The following is a 14,506-nucleotide window of genomic DNA, read 5'->3' as shown; positions in this document are numbered from 1 at the left end:
GAGCAAAAGCTCCCGAAAGCATAAGGGAGCAGATTACTTAGCCTGGTCCCTGGCAAGGGCTGTGCAATTCCACCTTGGGCAAAGAAAATTTGAGAATTACTGCAACAGGCCCCTCCCCCAGAAGATCATCAAGAACATCCAGCCAAGACCAAGTTTGCCTACCAATGAGAACTGAGGAACTCCAGGGCTAGGGGAAAGCAACACAAAGAATTAATGGCTTTTGTCCCATGATCTTTTACTCTTTCAAAGTTAAATTTTTTAATTTAATTTTTTCTTATTCTATTTTTAAAATTTTTCCTTTTTCCTATTTTAGTGTTTTTTTAAATAATTTATCTCATCAATACCTTTTTAAAAATCTTTTAAAAATTTCATTGTTATATTTTATCCCTTCATTGTATTTAGCCTTATTTTTTGTCTACATATAGTTTTTTTTCCTTTAAAATTTCAGGGTACAATTTCTTCTAGTAGACAAAATATACTCTAAATCTAGCACATGGCTTTGTTCTAGTCTCCAGCCTGAGCACATTCTCCCCTCTTTTTTTTTTCTTTTTTCAACCAACTTCTTATCTTTTCAATTCCTTTTTTAGAATCATTTTAAATTTTCAACTTTACAGTCATGTTCCATCACTTCATTGTGTTTACCCTTATTTTTGCATATATATTAGTTCTTCTTTCCTTAAAATTTTGGGAGGTAGTTTCTTCTAACAGACCAAAATACACCCAAAGTCAAGTTTGTGGTTCTGTTCTATTCAACAGTTTAATACATATATATTTTTTCTTTTTTTCCTCCTTTTACTCCCCCCGGGTTTCAAGTCTCTTCAGACTTGGCTAGTATATGTCTTTCTGGGGTCATTGCTACCCTTTTAGTATTTTGTTCTGTCATTCATCTATTCTTATCTCATTCATTACCTTATAAAATGACAAGGTGGAACAACTCACCACAGAAAAAAGAACAAGAGGCAGTACCAATGGGTAGGGACCTAATCAATACGGACATTAGTAATATGTTAGAACTAGAGTTCAGAATGATGATTATCAAGGTTCTAGCTGGGCTCAGAAAAAAGCATGGAAGATATTAGAGAATCCCTTTCTGGAGAAATAAAAGGACTAACATCTAACCAAGTTGAAATCAAAAAAGCTATTAAGGAGGTACAATAAAAAATGGAGGCTCTTACTGCTAGGATAAATGAGGCAGAAGAGAGAGTTAGTGATATAAAAGACCAAATGATGGAAAATAAAGAAACTGAGCAAAAAAGAGACAAACAACTACCAGACCACAAGGGGAGAATTTGAGGTAAGTGTTACCATAAGGTGAAACAATATTAGAATAATTGGGATCCCAGAAGAAGAAGAAAGTGAGAGGGGGGCAAAGGGCTCATTGGAACAAATTATAGCAGAGAATTACCCTAATTTGGTGAAGGGAACAAGCATCAAAATCCAGGAGCACAGAGAACCCCCCTCAAAATCAATTAAAATAGCTCCACACCCATCATCTAATAGTAAAACTTAAAAGTGCCAGCAACAAAGAGAAAATCTTCAATGCAGCTCGGAATAAGAGGTCTGTAACATACAACAGTAGAAATATTAGATTGACAGCAGACTTATCCACAGAGACCTGGTAGGCCAGAAAGGACAAGCATGATATATTCAGAGCACTAAACGAGAAAAATATGCAGCCAAGAGTACTATATCCAGTTAGGTTGTCCTTGAAAATAGAAGCAGAATAAAAAGCTTCCAAAACAAACAAAAGCTAAAGGAATTTGCAAACACCAAACCAGCCCAGTAGGAAATATTGAAAGGGATCCTCTAAGCAAAGAGAGAGCCTAAAAGTAACAGATCAGAAGGAACAGAGACAATATACAGTAATAGTCACCTTACGGGCAATATAATGGCACTAAATTCATATCTTTCAATAGTTACCCTGAATGTAAATGGGCTAAATGCCCCAATCAAAAGACACCGAGTATCAGAATGGTTAAAAAAAACAAGACCCATCAATATGCTGTCTACAAGAAACTCATTTTAGACCCAAAGACACCTCCAGATTGAGAGTGAGGAGGTGGAAAACAATTTACCATGCTAATGGACATCAAAAGAAAGCTGGGGTGGCAATCCTTATATCAGATCAATTAGATTTGGAGCCAAAGATTATAATAAGAGATGAGGAAGGACACTATATCATACTCAAAGGGTCTTTCCAACAAGAAGATCTAACAATTTTAAATATATATGCCCCTAACATGGGAGCAGCCAATTATATAAACTGTTTATATAAATTGTATAAACAGTCAATAACAAAATCAAAGAAACATATCGACAATAAAACAATAATAGTACGGGACCTTAACACCTCACCCTCACTGAAATGGACAGATCATCTAGGCAAAAGATCAACAAGGAAATAAAGGCTTTAAATGACACACTGGACCAGATGGACATCACAGGTATATTTAGAACATTCCATCACAAAGCAACAGAATACACATTCTTCTCTGGTGCACATGGAACATTCTCCAGAATAGATCACATCCTGGATCACAAATCAGGTCTCAACTGGTACCAAAGGATTGGGATCATTCCCTGCATATTTTCAGACCACAATGCTTTGAAACTATAACTCAATCATAAGAGGAAAGTTGGAAAGAACTCAAATACATGGAGGCTAAAGAGCATCTTACCGAAGAATGAATTGGTCAACCAGGAAATTAAAGAAGAATTTTAAAAATTCATGGAAACAAATGAAAATGAAAACACAACTGTTCAAAATCCTTGGGATGCAACAAAGGTGGTCCTTAGAGGAAAATATATAGCAATACAAGTCTTTCTCAAGAAAGAAGAAAGGTCTCAAGTACACAACTTAACCCTACACCTAAAGGAGCTGATGAAAGAAGAACAAATAAATCCTAAACCTAGCAGGAGAAGAGAAATAATAAAGATCAGAGCAGAAATCAATGAAATAGAAACCAAAAGAACAGTAGAACAAATCAACAAAACTACAAGCTGGTTATCTGAAAGAATTAATAAAATTGATAAACCTCTGGCAAGATTTATCAAAAAGAAAAGGGAGGGGCGCCTGGGTGGCTCAGAGGGTTAAGCCTCTGCCTTCGGCTCAGGTCATGATCCCAGGGTCCTGGGATCGAGCCCTGAGTTGGGCTCTCTGCTCAGTGGAGAGCCTGCTTCCCTTCCTCTCTCTCTCTCTGCCTGCCTCTCTGCCTGCTTGTGATCTCTGTCTGTCAAATACATAAATAAAATCTTTAAAAAAAAAAGAAAAGAAAAGAAAAGGGAAAGGACCCAAATAAATAAAATCATGAATGAAAGAGGAGAGATCACAACCAACACCAAAGAAATACAAACAATTATAAGAACATATTAAGAGCGGGGCACCTGGGTGGCTCAGAAGGTTAAAGCCTCTAACTTCGGCTCAGGTCATGATCTCAGTTTCCTGGGATCGAGCCCCACATCGGGCTCCCTGCTCAGCAGCGAGCCTGCTTCCCCCTCTCTCTCACTGCCTGCCTCTCTGCCTACTTGTGATCTCTGTCAAATAAATAAATAAAATCTTACTTTTTAAAAAAAGAACATATTATGAGCTAATATACACTAGAAAATTTGACAATCTGAAAGAAATGGATGCATCCCTAGAGACATATAAACTACCAAAACAGAACCAAGAGGAAATAGAAAACCTGAACAGACCCATAACTAGTAAGGACATTAAAGCAGTCATCTAAAATCTCCTGACAGGGACGCCTGGGCGGCTCAGTTGGTTAAGCCGCTGCCAGGGTCCTGGGATCAAGTCCTGCATCGGGCTCCTTGCTCAGCAGGGAGCCTGCTTCTTTCTCTGCCTCTGCCTGCCACTCTGCCTGCTTGTGTGTACATGGTCTTTCTCTCTCTCTGTGTGACAAATAAATAAATGAATAAAATCTTTAAATAAAATTAAATAATAAAATAAAATAAAATCTCCCAACAAACAAGAGCCAGTCACCTCCAAGAGAAATTCTACCTAACATTTAAAGAAGAATTAGTACCTATTCTGAAACTGTTCCAAAAAATAGAAATGGAAGGAAAACTTCCAAACTCATTTTATGAGGCCAGCATTACCTTAATCCCAAAACCAAACAAAGACTCCATCCAAAAGGAGAATTACTGACCAATATCCTTGATGAACATGAATGCAAAAATTCTCACCAAAATACTAGCCAATAGGATCCAACAGTACATTAAGAGGATTATTCACCACGACCAAGTGGGATTTATTCCTGGGCTGCAAGGTTGGGTTAACATCTGCAAATAAATTCTTGTGATACATTAATAAAAGAAAGAACAAGAACCATAGGATACTCTCAATAGATGCTGAAAAAGCATTTGACAAAGTACAGTATCCTTTCTTGTTCAAAACTCTTCACAGTGTAGAGATAGAGGGTACTTACCTCAGTATAATCAAAGCCATCAACGAAAAACCACAGTGAGTATCATTCTCCATGGGGAAAAACTCTGAGCTTTTCCCCTAAGGTCAGGAACACAGAAGGGATGTACAGTATCACCACTTCTATTTAATATAGTACTAGAAGTCCTAGCCTCAGCAATCATACAACAAAAAGAAATAGAAGGCATCTAAATCAGCAAAGAAGAAGTCAAACTCTCTCTCTGCAGATAAGATGATACTTTATGTTGAAAACCCAAAAGATTCCACTCCAAAACTTCTAGAACTCATACAGGAATTTTATATCCTGACACAGTAAAGTGTCAAGATATAAAATCAATGCACAGAAATCAGGTGCATTTCAATACACCAACAACAAGACAGAAAAAAGAGAAATTAATGAGTCGATTCCATTTACAATTGCACCTAAAATCATGATACCTAGAAATAAACCTAACAAAAGAGGCAAAGAATCCATACTCAGAAACTATAAAGTACGCATCAAAGAAATTAAGAAAGACACAAAGGAATGGAAAAATGTTCCATGCTCATGGCTTGGAAGAACAAATATTGTGAAAATGTCTATGCTACGTAAAGCAATCGATACATTTAATGCAATCCCCACCAAAGTACCATCACTTTTTTTCAAAGAAATAGAAGAAATAATCCTAAAATTTTTGTGGAACCAGAAAAGACCCCATGTAGCCAGAGGAATGTTGAAAAAGAAAACCAAAGTTGGTGGCATCACAATTCCAGACTTCAAGCTCTAATACAAAGCTGTCATCATCAAGACAGCTTGGTACTAGCACAAAAACAGACACATGGAACAGAATAGAGAGCCCAGAAATAGACCCTCAACTCTATGGTCAACTAATGTTTGAAAAAGCAGGAAAGAATGCCCAATGGAAAAAAGACAGTCTCTTCAACAAACGTTGTTGGGAAAATTCGACAGCCACATGCAGAAGAAAGAAACTGGACCACTTCCTTACACCACACACAAAAACAGACTTAAGATGGACGAAAGACCTCACTGTGAGACAGGAATCCATCAAAATCCTGGAGGATAACACAGGCAGCAACCCCTTTGACCTCAGTCGCAGAAACTTCTTCCTAAAAACAGTGCCAAAGGCAAGGGAAGCAAGGGTAAAACTGAACTATCAGGACTTCATCAAGATCAAAAGGTTTTGGACAGCAAAGGAAACAGTCAACAAAACCAAAAGACAACTGACAGAACAGGAGAAGATATTTGCAAATGACATATCAGATAAAGGGCTAGTATCCAAAATCTATAAAGAACTTATCAAACTCAACAGCCAAAGAACTAATAATCCAATCAAGAAATGGGCAGAAGACATGAACAGACATTTCTGCAAAGACGACATCCATATGGTCAACGGACACATGAAAAAGTGCACATCACTTGGCATCAGGGAAATACAAATCAAAACCACAGTGAGATACCACCTCACACCAGTCAGAATGGCTAAAATTAACAAGTCAGCAAATGACAGATATTGGCAAGGGTGCAGAGAAAGGGGAACACTTCTACATTGTTGGTGGGAATTCAAGCTGGTGCAGCCACTCTGGAAAACAGTATGGATGTTCTCAAAACATTGAAAGTAGAGCTACCCTACAAGCCAGCAATTGCACTACTGGGTATTTACCCTGAAGATACAAATGTAATGATCCGAAGGGGCACATGCACCTGAATGTTTACAGCAGTAATGTCCACAACAGCCAAACTATGGAAAGAACCTAGATGTCCATCAACAAATTAATGTATAAAGAAGAGGTGGTGTATACATACACACACACACACACACACACACACACACACACACAAAATGGAATGGAATACTATGCAGCCATCAAAAAATGAAATCTTGACATTTACAATGATGTGGATGGAACTAGAGGGTATTATGCTAAGTGAAATAAGTCAATCAGAGAAAGGCAATTATCATATGATCTCTCCAATATGAGGAATTTGAAAGGCAGTGCAGGGGGGTGTGGGGGGCATGGGGGGTAGATAGGGTAAAAAATGAAACAAGATGGGATCGGCGGGAGACAAACCACAAGAGATTCTTCGTGTCATGAAACAAACTGAGGGTTTCTAGGGGGTTGGGGGGTAGGGATAGGGTGGGTGGGTTATGGACATTGGGGAGGGTATGTGCTATGGTGTGTGCTGTGAAATGTGTAAGCCTGATGATTCACAGACATTTACTCCTGGGGCATATAATACATTATATGTTAATAAATAAAAATTAAAATAAAATACAATCTATCCTTTATATGATCAAAAAAAAAAGACATAAGGTCCACACATGATACATAGTCTATGAAAATGCTTTTACAAAGAGTGCCATAGGATAACGACTGTCAGGATTTCTCAAAGTCATCTTTTTCACATTCTTCAAAATGCAAATAGATAATTTTTAAAAATTTTTCATTGTAGGGCAATTAACCTAGTTAGTTCAGTAGAGTGAGGTAGTTAGTATGGACTCTGAAGCCAGTCTGCCTAGGTTAAGACTCACATGTACTGCTACTAACTATATTTCCTTGGACAAATAAACTCTAAGTTCATCAATTTTCTTGTCTATAAAATGAGGACAATATGAATATCTAGGTATAGTGTTGTAATGACTGATGAATTAGCCTAGACTTGTGCCTGACATTTAGTAAGAACTCAATAAATGTTAATTATTGTCCTCCTTTATGATCCATTAAGGCAAAATACTTCTCGAAATTGGAATTCAACAAGGATCAAGCAAAAATTCTGTACATTTAGATAAATTAATTTTTATCATCTTCCCTCATGTTTTTCCAGATCAAAATTTTCTCATCTAGAGACTATGCTGTCACTATGTTGTACACCTAAAACTAATATAACACTATGTTAACTGGAATTAAAACTTATAAATAAATAGATAAGTAAATAAATGAATGAAAACAAATTTTAAAAATAGAGACTATGCTGTAAAAATTTGTCTTTCAAATAAGGATTCATTTGGGCATTTGAGCATATTCAGACCTGCCTATATCACAACACCCCTGGGGATGTATATTAGTTTTCTTGGGCTGCCATTATATAATACCATAGAGTTAGAGTCTTAAACATAAGAAATTAATTTATTTTCTCATAGTTCTGGGGGCTAGGATTTCCAGGATCAAGGTGCCACCTGATTCTGTTTATGGTAAGTACTCTTTTCTTGGCTTTTAGATGGAAGCTTTCTCACTGTGTCTTCCCACAGAGGTGAAAACAAGCTCTCTGTTGTCTTTCCTTATAAGGACACTAGTTCAAACATATTGTAGCCTACCATCATTACATCATCTCCACATTGCAGGTTATAGTTTTAAAAAATGAATTTTGGGGGACACAATTAAGTCCATAGCAGCAAATGTTAAGTGTATAATTGGTATTTATAAGCATATATAAAAATTTCTATTCAATCAAAAACACTAAAAGGCAGCACTTCAGTCACTGGCAAAAGATCTCACACTAGAATTAATAAAAGTCTGATTGACTCTATGAAAAGCTTGTATGACACAAAACCTCAGAATAAAAACAGAACATGCAAAGTAATCATCCATTTTTCGAGATTCTTTAAGTTCTGCTCTCATATCAGATCAGATCACTAGGAAATTGTCTTCATGGAAATTATTACTTTAGTTTTTTATAACATTGCCTTCACAAAACTATGATTTGAAGTGTTTTTTTTCATTTTAAAGCCTTTATATAAAAATGATCCATAAGAACATTATTTGATGCATTCATAAGAAGCTATTTATATATTATATATACCACTTAAAATATTTTTCACTGTCACTTAAATCTTTATATATAAATAAAATAGGATCCTAAGGATATACAGTGTACAGAGAATAAGTGTTAGGGAAAAAACCCTTCCTCAATGATGTTTTCTCATTATAACAATATTAACAACCACATTAACAACCATAACATCTATTAACATTTATTGGATCCTTACTATGCACACGGTACCAAGCCAAGTGTTTATATGTTTCCATAGTTTTTTCTCATGAAAAGCCCTATGATATGGATAGCAGTCTTATCATAATTATCAGGTTAAAAAATTAGTCAGCAAAATTAAATAATTTGACCTATGATTCCAAGTTATGAGTTTCAGAATTAAAATACAAATCTGTGTGACTTTAGACTGGTTGTCTCATTCTAAAAATTTACTCGCTTAAAGAATAAAATCAGGAGAAAAATTCATTTTCAATTAAATATAGCTACAGCTCCAGGTTCTTTAAGTCACTTTCCAAAAAGACAAACTTATCTTCCCCAGTAATCATGTTAACAACACCTACACAGATGATACTACTTTTGGAGCTGTTTCCTGAGGTCTTGTAAAACTGGTGATCATTATCAATGATCATGCATACAGTGTAACCTAGACAAAATCATCTTCCCCATGTGGAAAAAAAAACAGTCAGTGATGCTACAGAAATCAAGGTTTAATGAATTACATCAACACAGTTTTTTTAAAACCAATCTTTTGACAGTTAAAATATTCAACTAGGCATTTGTACAGTCCTGTGAAATAATGGCTTTCCATGGTAATGACTGCTATGGGAAAGCCAAATATCCAGTATGAATGTGAGGAGGAGACTAAAAGTTTATGTTCAGAGGTTGTACATTCTCTGGTCCCAACAAAGATGAAGACCATTTCCTCATATTCTTAACACGTCTTTAACAAAAAAGTCATCAGATAATCAACTTAGTTCAAACATTTCCCATAAGAAACAGCAAAGATGCTGTAAGTATTGAGGGCTTCAAACCATTCAGAATCTTTAATGAAACAAATCTCACTATTATTATTTACGGCTTGTACCAGAAGTTTGATGTCATAGAAATCAGATTGACTCTTCACTGTAGAGGCAATTTTTATATGCGTATCCTCTTTATTGCAGATCAAATCTTTAAATATGTTGCACAACCAGAAACATCTATATGTCCACTTGGGTTGAGAAAACACTGGCAAAATACTGCTTAATTATTTCATTTCTGACTTCAAGTATTAGCATAAGAAGGACATCAATGAAAGCAAAAGAACCATCCATTGCCTCAGCACCATCTGTCAATATATAAAGGTCAACCCTATCCAGAACTCACTTTGTTAGGGATTGTCTTTTACCTCTCTACTGAAATAACAGTTGAAGAATAAAATGGTTTATTTTATGTTTATATTTTATATTTCATTGTATTTTATATATTTTATATAATATTTATATATAATCTATATTATATGATTTACATATTTTATTTATATATTTGTTATATATTTTTAATATTTATTTTATTTTATTTTATTTTATTGATCCATAAACTATATGTTGGTTGGTACAATGAGATTCAGAAACTCCTATAAGATTGACTCAATGACAAGAAATTAAACAAAAGTATCGATCTCAATGAAATCATCACTAATGGATCCAGATGGCTATCTCACCTATGGTCATATATGAAAATATTCAGAATTTGCGTTTTCTTAGATGTCATACTTTTCCCTTGGTAGTGAATTCATATAAAGCAGAAACAAGTGTGCTCATTCAGATTTATAAAGATGAGAAAACAATGACCAAGGATGACTATATGTTTGGCAAGTTCAAGTCCACAAATAGCTTTCTATAATATGTGCATTGCTCAGAAGGAAGAAAGGTCACATAAATTCTCAATAGGTCTGCAGTTGACAGAGAAACAATTACAGGGAAAGAGAATAACATTTGACTTAGGACAATTTGTGGGGTGTTGTCCAGGAAGCTGAGCAATATAAACTTGTAGATCATAAGCAGAAAGACAAAAATCTCTTCTAAGAACTCACCCAAATTCTGTTCCTATACCCTCAAAATAAGTTATTCAGGAGAAGATAAGAAATTGCAAAGAAGATCAGCAATGAGCAAGTGAATGCAATGAAATCATCAACTGGCTGGGGAAAAGAAATCATACTGCTGAGGAGGAAAAAGTTTTGAGTATCTGCAGAAAGATGCAACCCTGTCATCATGAGGTTATGACAGCACTCAGGGGTTATGGCCAGCAGGAGGCCAAGAGGCTTATGGAATAAAGATCCTCCCCATGGAGAAATGTCTATTGGACCCATCACTGAAGAGAATCGTTAAAGAACAGCTAGACAAAAACCTGAAAACTTAAGATTTGTAGACAAATCTGGTAGTGGCAGATTAAAATCATATATTGAGCTGCTGTATAGGAAGATTTCTGATCATTCTAAATACTTAAGAATGTGCATACCTCTTCACTTAATCAATATTATAAAAATGGGAGAGATATTTATGCTAATTTGTATACTAAAAACTAGGAATCTGTGCAAAGTTGACACTAATAAAAAATAAAGAGAACTATCTTATGATCTCCCTGATATGAGGGAAAGGAGATGCAACATGGGGGTTAAGGGGGTAGGAGAAGAGTAAATGAAGCAAGATGGGATTGGGAGGGAGATAAACTGTAAGTGACTCTTAATGTCACAAAAAAAACTGAGGGTTGCTGAGGGGAAGGGGCTTGGGAGGGGGGGTGGGGTTATTATGGACATTGGGGAGGGTATGTGCTATGGTGAGTGCTGTGAAGTGTGTAAACCTGGCGATTCACAGACCTGTACCCCTGGGGGAAAAAAATATATTATATGTTTATAAAAAATAAAATTTAAAAAAAATATTTAAAAAAAAATAAAATATACATAATTGTTCTATGAACTGGAAAAGGACAAGCAAGTTGCACTCAGAAATGATAGGTTCCAACTTATTGTTTAAACCAAAAGTGTACTGAAAATAATTTTAAAATATCAAGCAAGTTTTTAAAAATGAAATTAATATCTCCTATGAAGTTGTTACTATTTAAAATTATATTCAAGCATAATTTATGCCAACTCAGTGAATTATGGTTCTGAAGAAAGACAATACTCTTCCTGTAGTTTTAAAATCTTACAATTATATTTAAAATTATTTACAATTATATTTAAAATAAATTTTAATATAAATAAATTTTATATAATTTATTATATAATTTATCAATATATAATATATAAATTATATATAATTTAATATAAATAAAATTTATATTTTAAATAATTTACAATTATATTTAAAATTCAGTGATTTAATTACATAATAAATCCACTATTATTAACCACCAAACTACTATGTTTTAGATGTTATATTACACAAATATAATTTGGACATGATTCATCTCAGTTATCTCAGAACTTAATGGAAGTGAGAATTATCTACATAATATATTATAATAATATATAGATTACAATGATATTCATAAAGTAAAGGTCTAGTTATCTTAAAAGGAAGCTCTTGAATTAATATTATCCCTGTAGTACTCTTTTAAAAATAAAAGTATTTTATTCTAATAGCCCCCATAAACAATGATATCAAAATGACCTTTAGTTTTGAGAGGTAAAACAGGTGTACTTTGATGGAGTATAAAATGTCAGATGTACTACTGATATACTACAATGTACTACAATATTTGAGTAATTGGAGAGAAATCCCCTGAATGCAGGGGAACAAGAGAAACAGTGGATACCTAGAGAAAATGGAGAAGATAGATGGAGAAGTCCTAATGTGGAAATTAATAAAAGAAACTTTATATATATTTCCTAAATTTTCCTAAGCTGTCTTTGTTTTCCAGGAATATAATGTGAATAATAAATCAACTGAGCCTAGTTTATATTTAAGTTGTTTTAAAATTGTTAATTAAAAATTTCTGTTATAAAATATTCTTCCCAAATTTGTAAAAAGTCCTACTAAATTTAAAATAGTTTCCCACTTCAAAATGTTAATTTTCTGTAAAAGGTTTATTCCTATAACATAATAAAAACCATATATGAAAAGCCCAAGTTAATATTATACTTAGTGGGGAAAAACTGAGAGCTTTCCCCCTAAGGTCAGGAACAAGATAAGGATGTCCACTCTCACCACTTATTCAGCATAGTATTAGAAATTCTAGTGACATCAGTTAGACAACAAAAAGAAATAAAAGACACCCCAATTGGTAAGGAAGAAGTAAAACTTTCACTATTTGCAGGTGAAATAATACTGTATATTTACAACAAAAACTACTAGAACTGGTAAATGAATTCAGTAAAGTCATAAGATTCAAAATCAATGTGAGGAAATCTATTGCATCTCAATACACTAATAATGAAGAAGCAGAAAGAGAAATTCAGAAAACAATTCCATTTTTAATTGAAGCAAAAAAATAAAATACCTAGGAATAAATCTAAGCAATGAGGTGAAAGACCTGTACTCTGAAAACTATAAAAGAGTGATGAAAGGAACTGAAGATGATACAAAAAAATGGAAAGGGATTCCATGCTCATAGACTGGAAGAAAAAATATCGTTAAAATGTCTATACTACAGGGCGCCTGGGTGGCTCAGTTGGTTGGGCGAATGCCTTCGGCTCAGATCATGATCCTGGAGTCCCGGGATTGAGTCCCACATCGGGCTCCCAGCTCCACGGGGAGTCTGCTTCTCCCTCTGACCTTCTCCTCGTTCATACTCTCTCTCACTGTCTCTCTCTCAAATTAAAAAAAAAAAAATGTCTATATTACAACAAAGCAATCTACACATTTAATGAAATCGTGATTAAAATACCAACTTTTCACAGGGCTAGAAAAAATAATCCTAAAATTTATATGGAACCACAAAAGACCCCAAATAGTCAAAGCAATCTTGAAAAAGAAAAGCAAAACTGGAGGCATTGCAATTCCAGACTTCAACTTGTTTTTCACAGCTATAAAAATCAAAACACTTTGGTACTGGCACAAAAATAGACACACATATCAAGAGAAAAGATTAGAAAACCCAGAAATAAACCCACAATTATATGGTCAATTAATCTTCAACAAAGCAGGAAAGACTATGCAATGGGAAAAAGTCCCTTCAATAAATGGTATTGGGAAAACTGGATACCTACATGCAAAAGAATGAACTGGACCATTTTCTTATACCACACAGAAAAATAAATTCAAAATGGATAAAAGACCTAAATTTGAATCCATAAAAATCCTAGAAGAGAACATAGGCAGTAATATCTCTGACATCAGCCATAGCAACATTTTTCTGGATATGCCTCCTGAGGCATGGGAAATAAAAGCAAAAGAAAACTACTAGGATTATATCAAAATAAAAAGCTTTTGTACAGCAAAGAAAACAACCAATGCAACTAAAAGGCCACCTTACAGAATGGGAGAAGATATCTGTAAATGAAATATCCGACAAAGAGCTAGTATCCAAAACAGAGATAAGTTATACAATTCAACACCCCAAAAACCAAATAACGCAATGAAAAAATGGGAAGAAGACATGAATAGATATTCCTCCAAAGAAGACATCCAGATGGCCAACAGACATATGAAAAGATGCTCAACATTAGTCATCATCAGGAAAATGCAAATCAAAACTACGATGAGATATCACTCCACACCTGTCAGAATAGCTAAAATAAAAAAACACAAGAAACAGCAAGTTTTGGTGAGAAAAAGGAAACTTCATACACCATTGGGGGAAATGCAAACTGGTGCAGCCACTGTGGAAAACAGTATGAAGATTCCTCTAAAAGTTAAAAATAGAGCTACCCTACAATCCAGCAATCACACTGCTGGGTATTTACCCAAAGAATACAAAAACACTAATTCAAATGGATACATGCACCCCTATGTTTATAGCAGCATTATTTACAACAGTGAAATTATGGAGGCAGCCCAAGTGTCCATCAATAGATGAATGGATAAAGATATAGTATATACACACAATGAAATATTGTTCGGCCATAAAAAAGAACTGATTCTTGCCACTTGCAATGACTTGGATGGAGCTGGAGAGTATAATACTAAGAGAAATAATTCTAAGAAAGACAAATACCATATGATTTCATTCATATGTGGAATTTAAGAAACAAACAAAAAAATGTGCAAAGGGGGGAAAAAGAAAGAGAAAGAGAAACCACAAAACAGACTCTCAGCTAAAGTGAACAAACTGACAGTTACCACAGGGAAGACGGCTGGAGGGATGGGTGAAATAGGTGATGGGGATTAAGG

General features: G+C 34.7%; 1 protein-coding gene across 4 annotated transcripts in view; it reads right to left on the bottom strand.

Moving 5' to 3' along the window:
• The window catches only part of TMEM232 (transmembrane protein 232), a 271,759-nt gene that overhangs the window by 198,717 nt on the left and 58,536 nt on the right, over positions 1-14,506 (bottom strand). The window lies entirely within an intron of this gene.

The sequence above is a fragment of the Lontra canadensis genome, unplaced genomic scaffold (genome assembly GCF_010015895.1).
Source record: "Lontra canadensis isolate GAN:19392208 unplaced genomic scaffold, GSC_riverotter_1.0 scaffold4, whole genome shotgun sequence".
Lineage (NCBI taxonomy): Eukaryota > Metazoa > Chordata > Mammalia > Carnivora > Mustelidae > Lontra > Lontra canadensis.
This window is presented reverse-complemented; position numbering and strand designations above follow the sequence as displayed.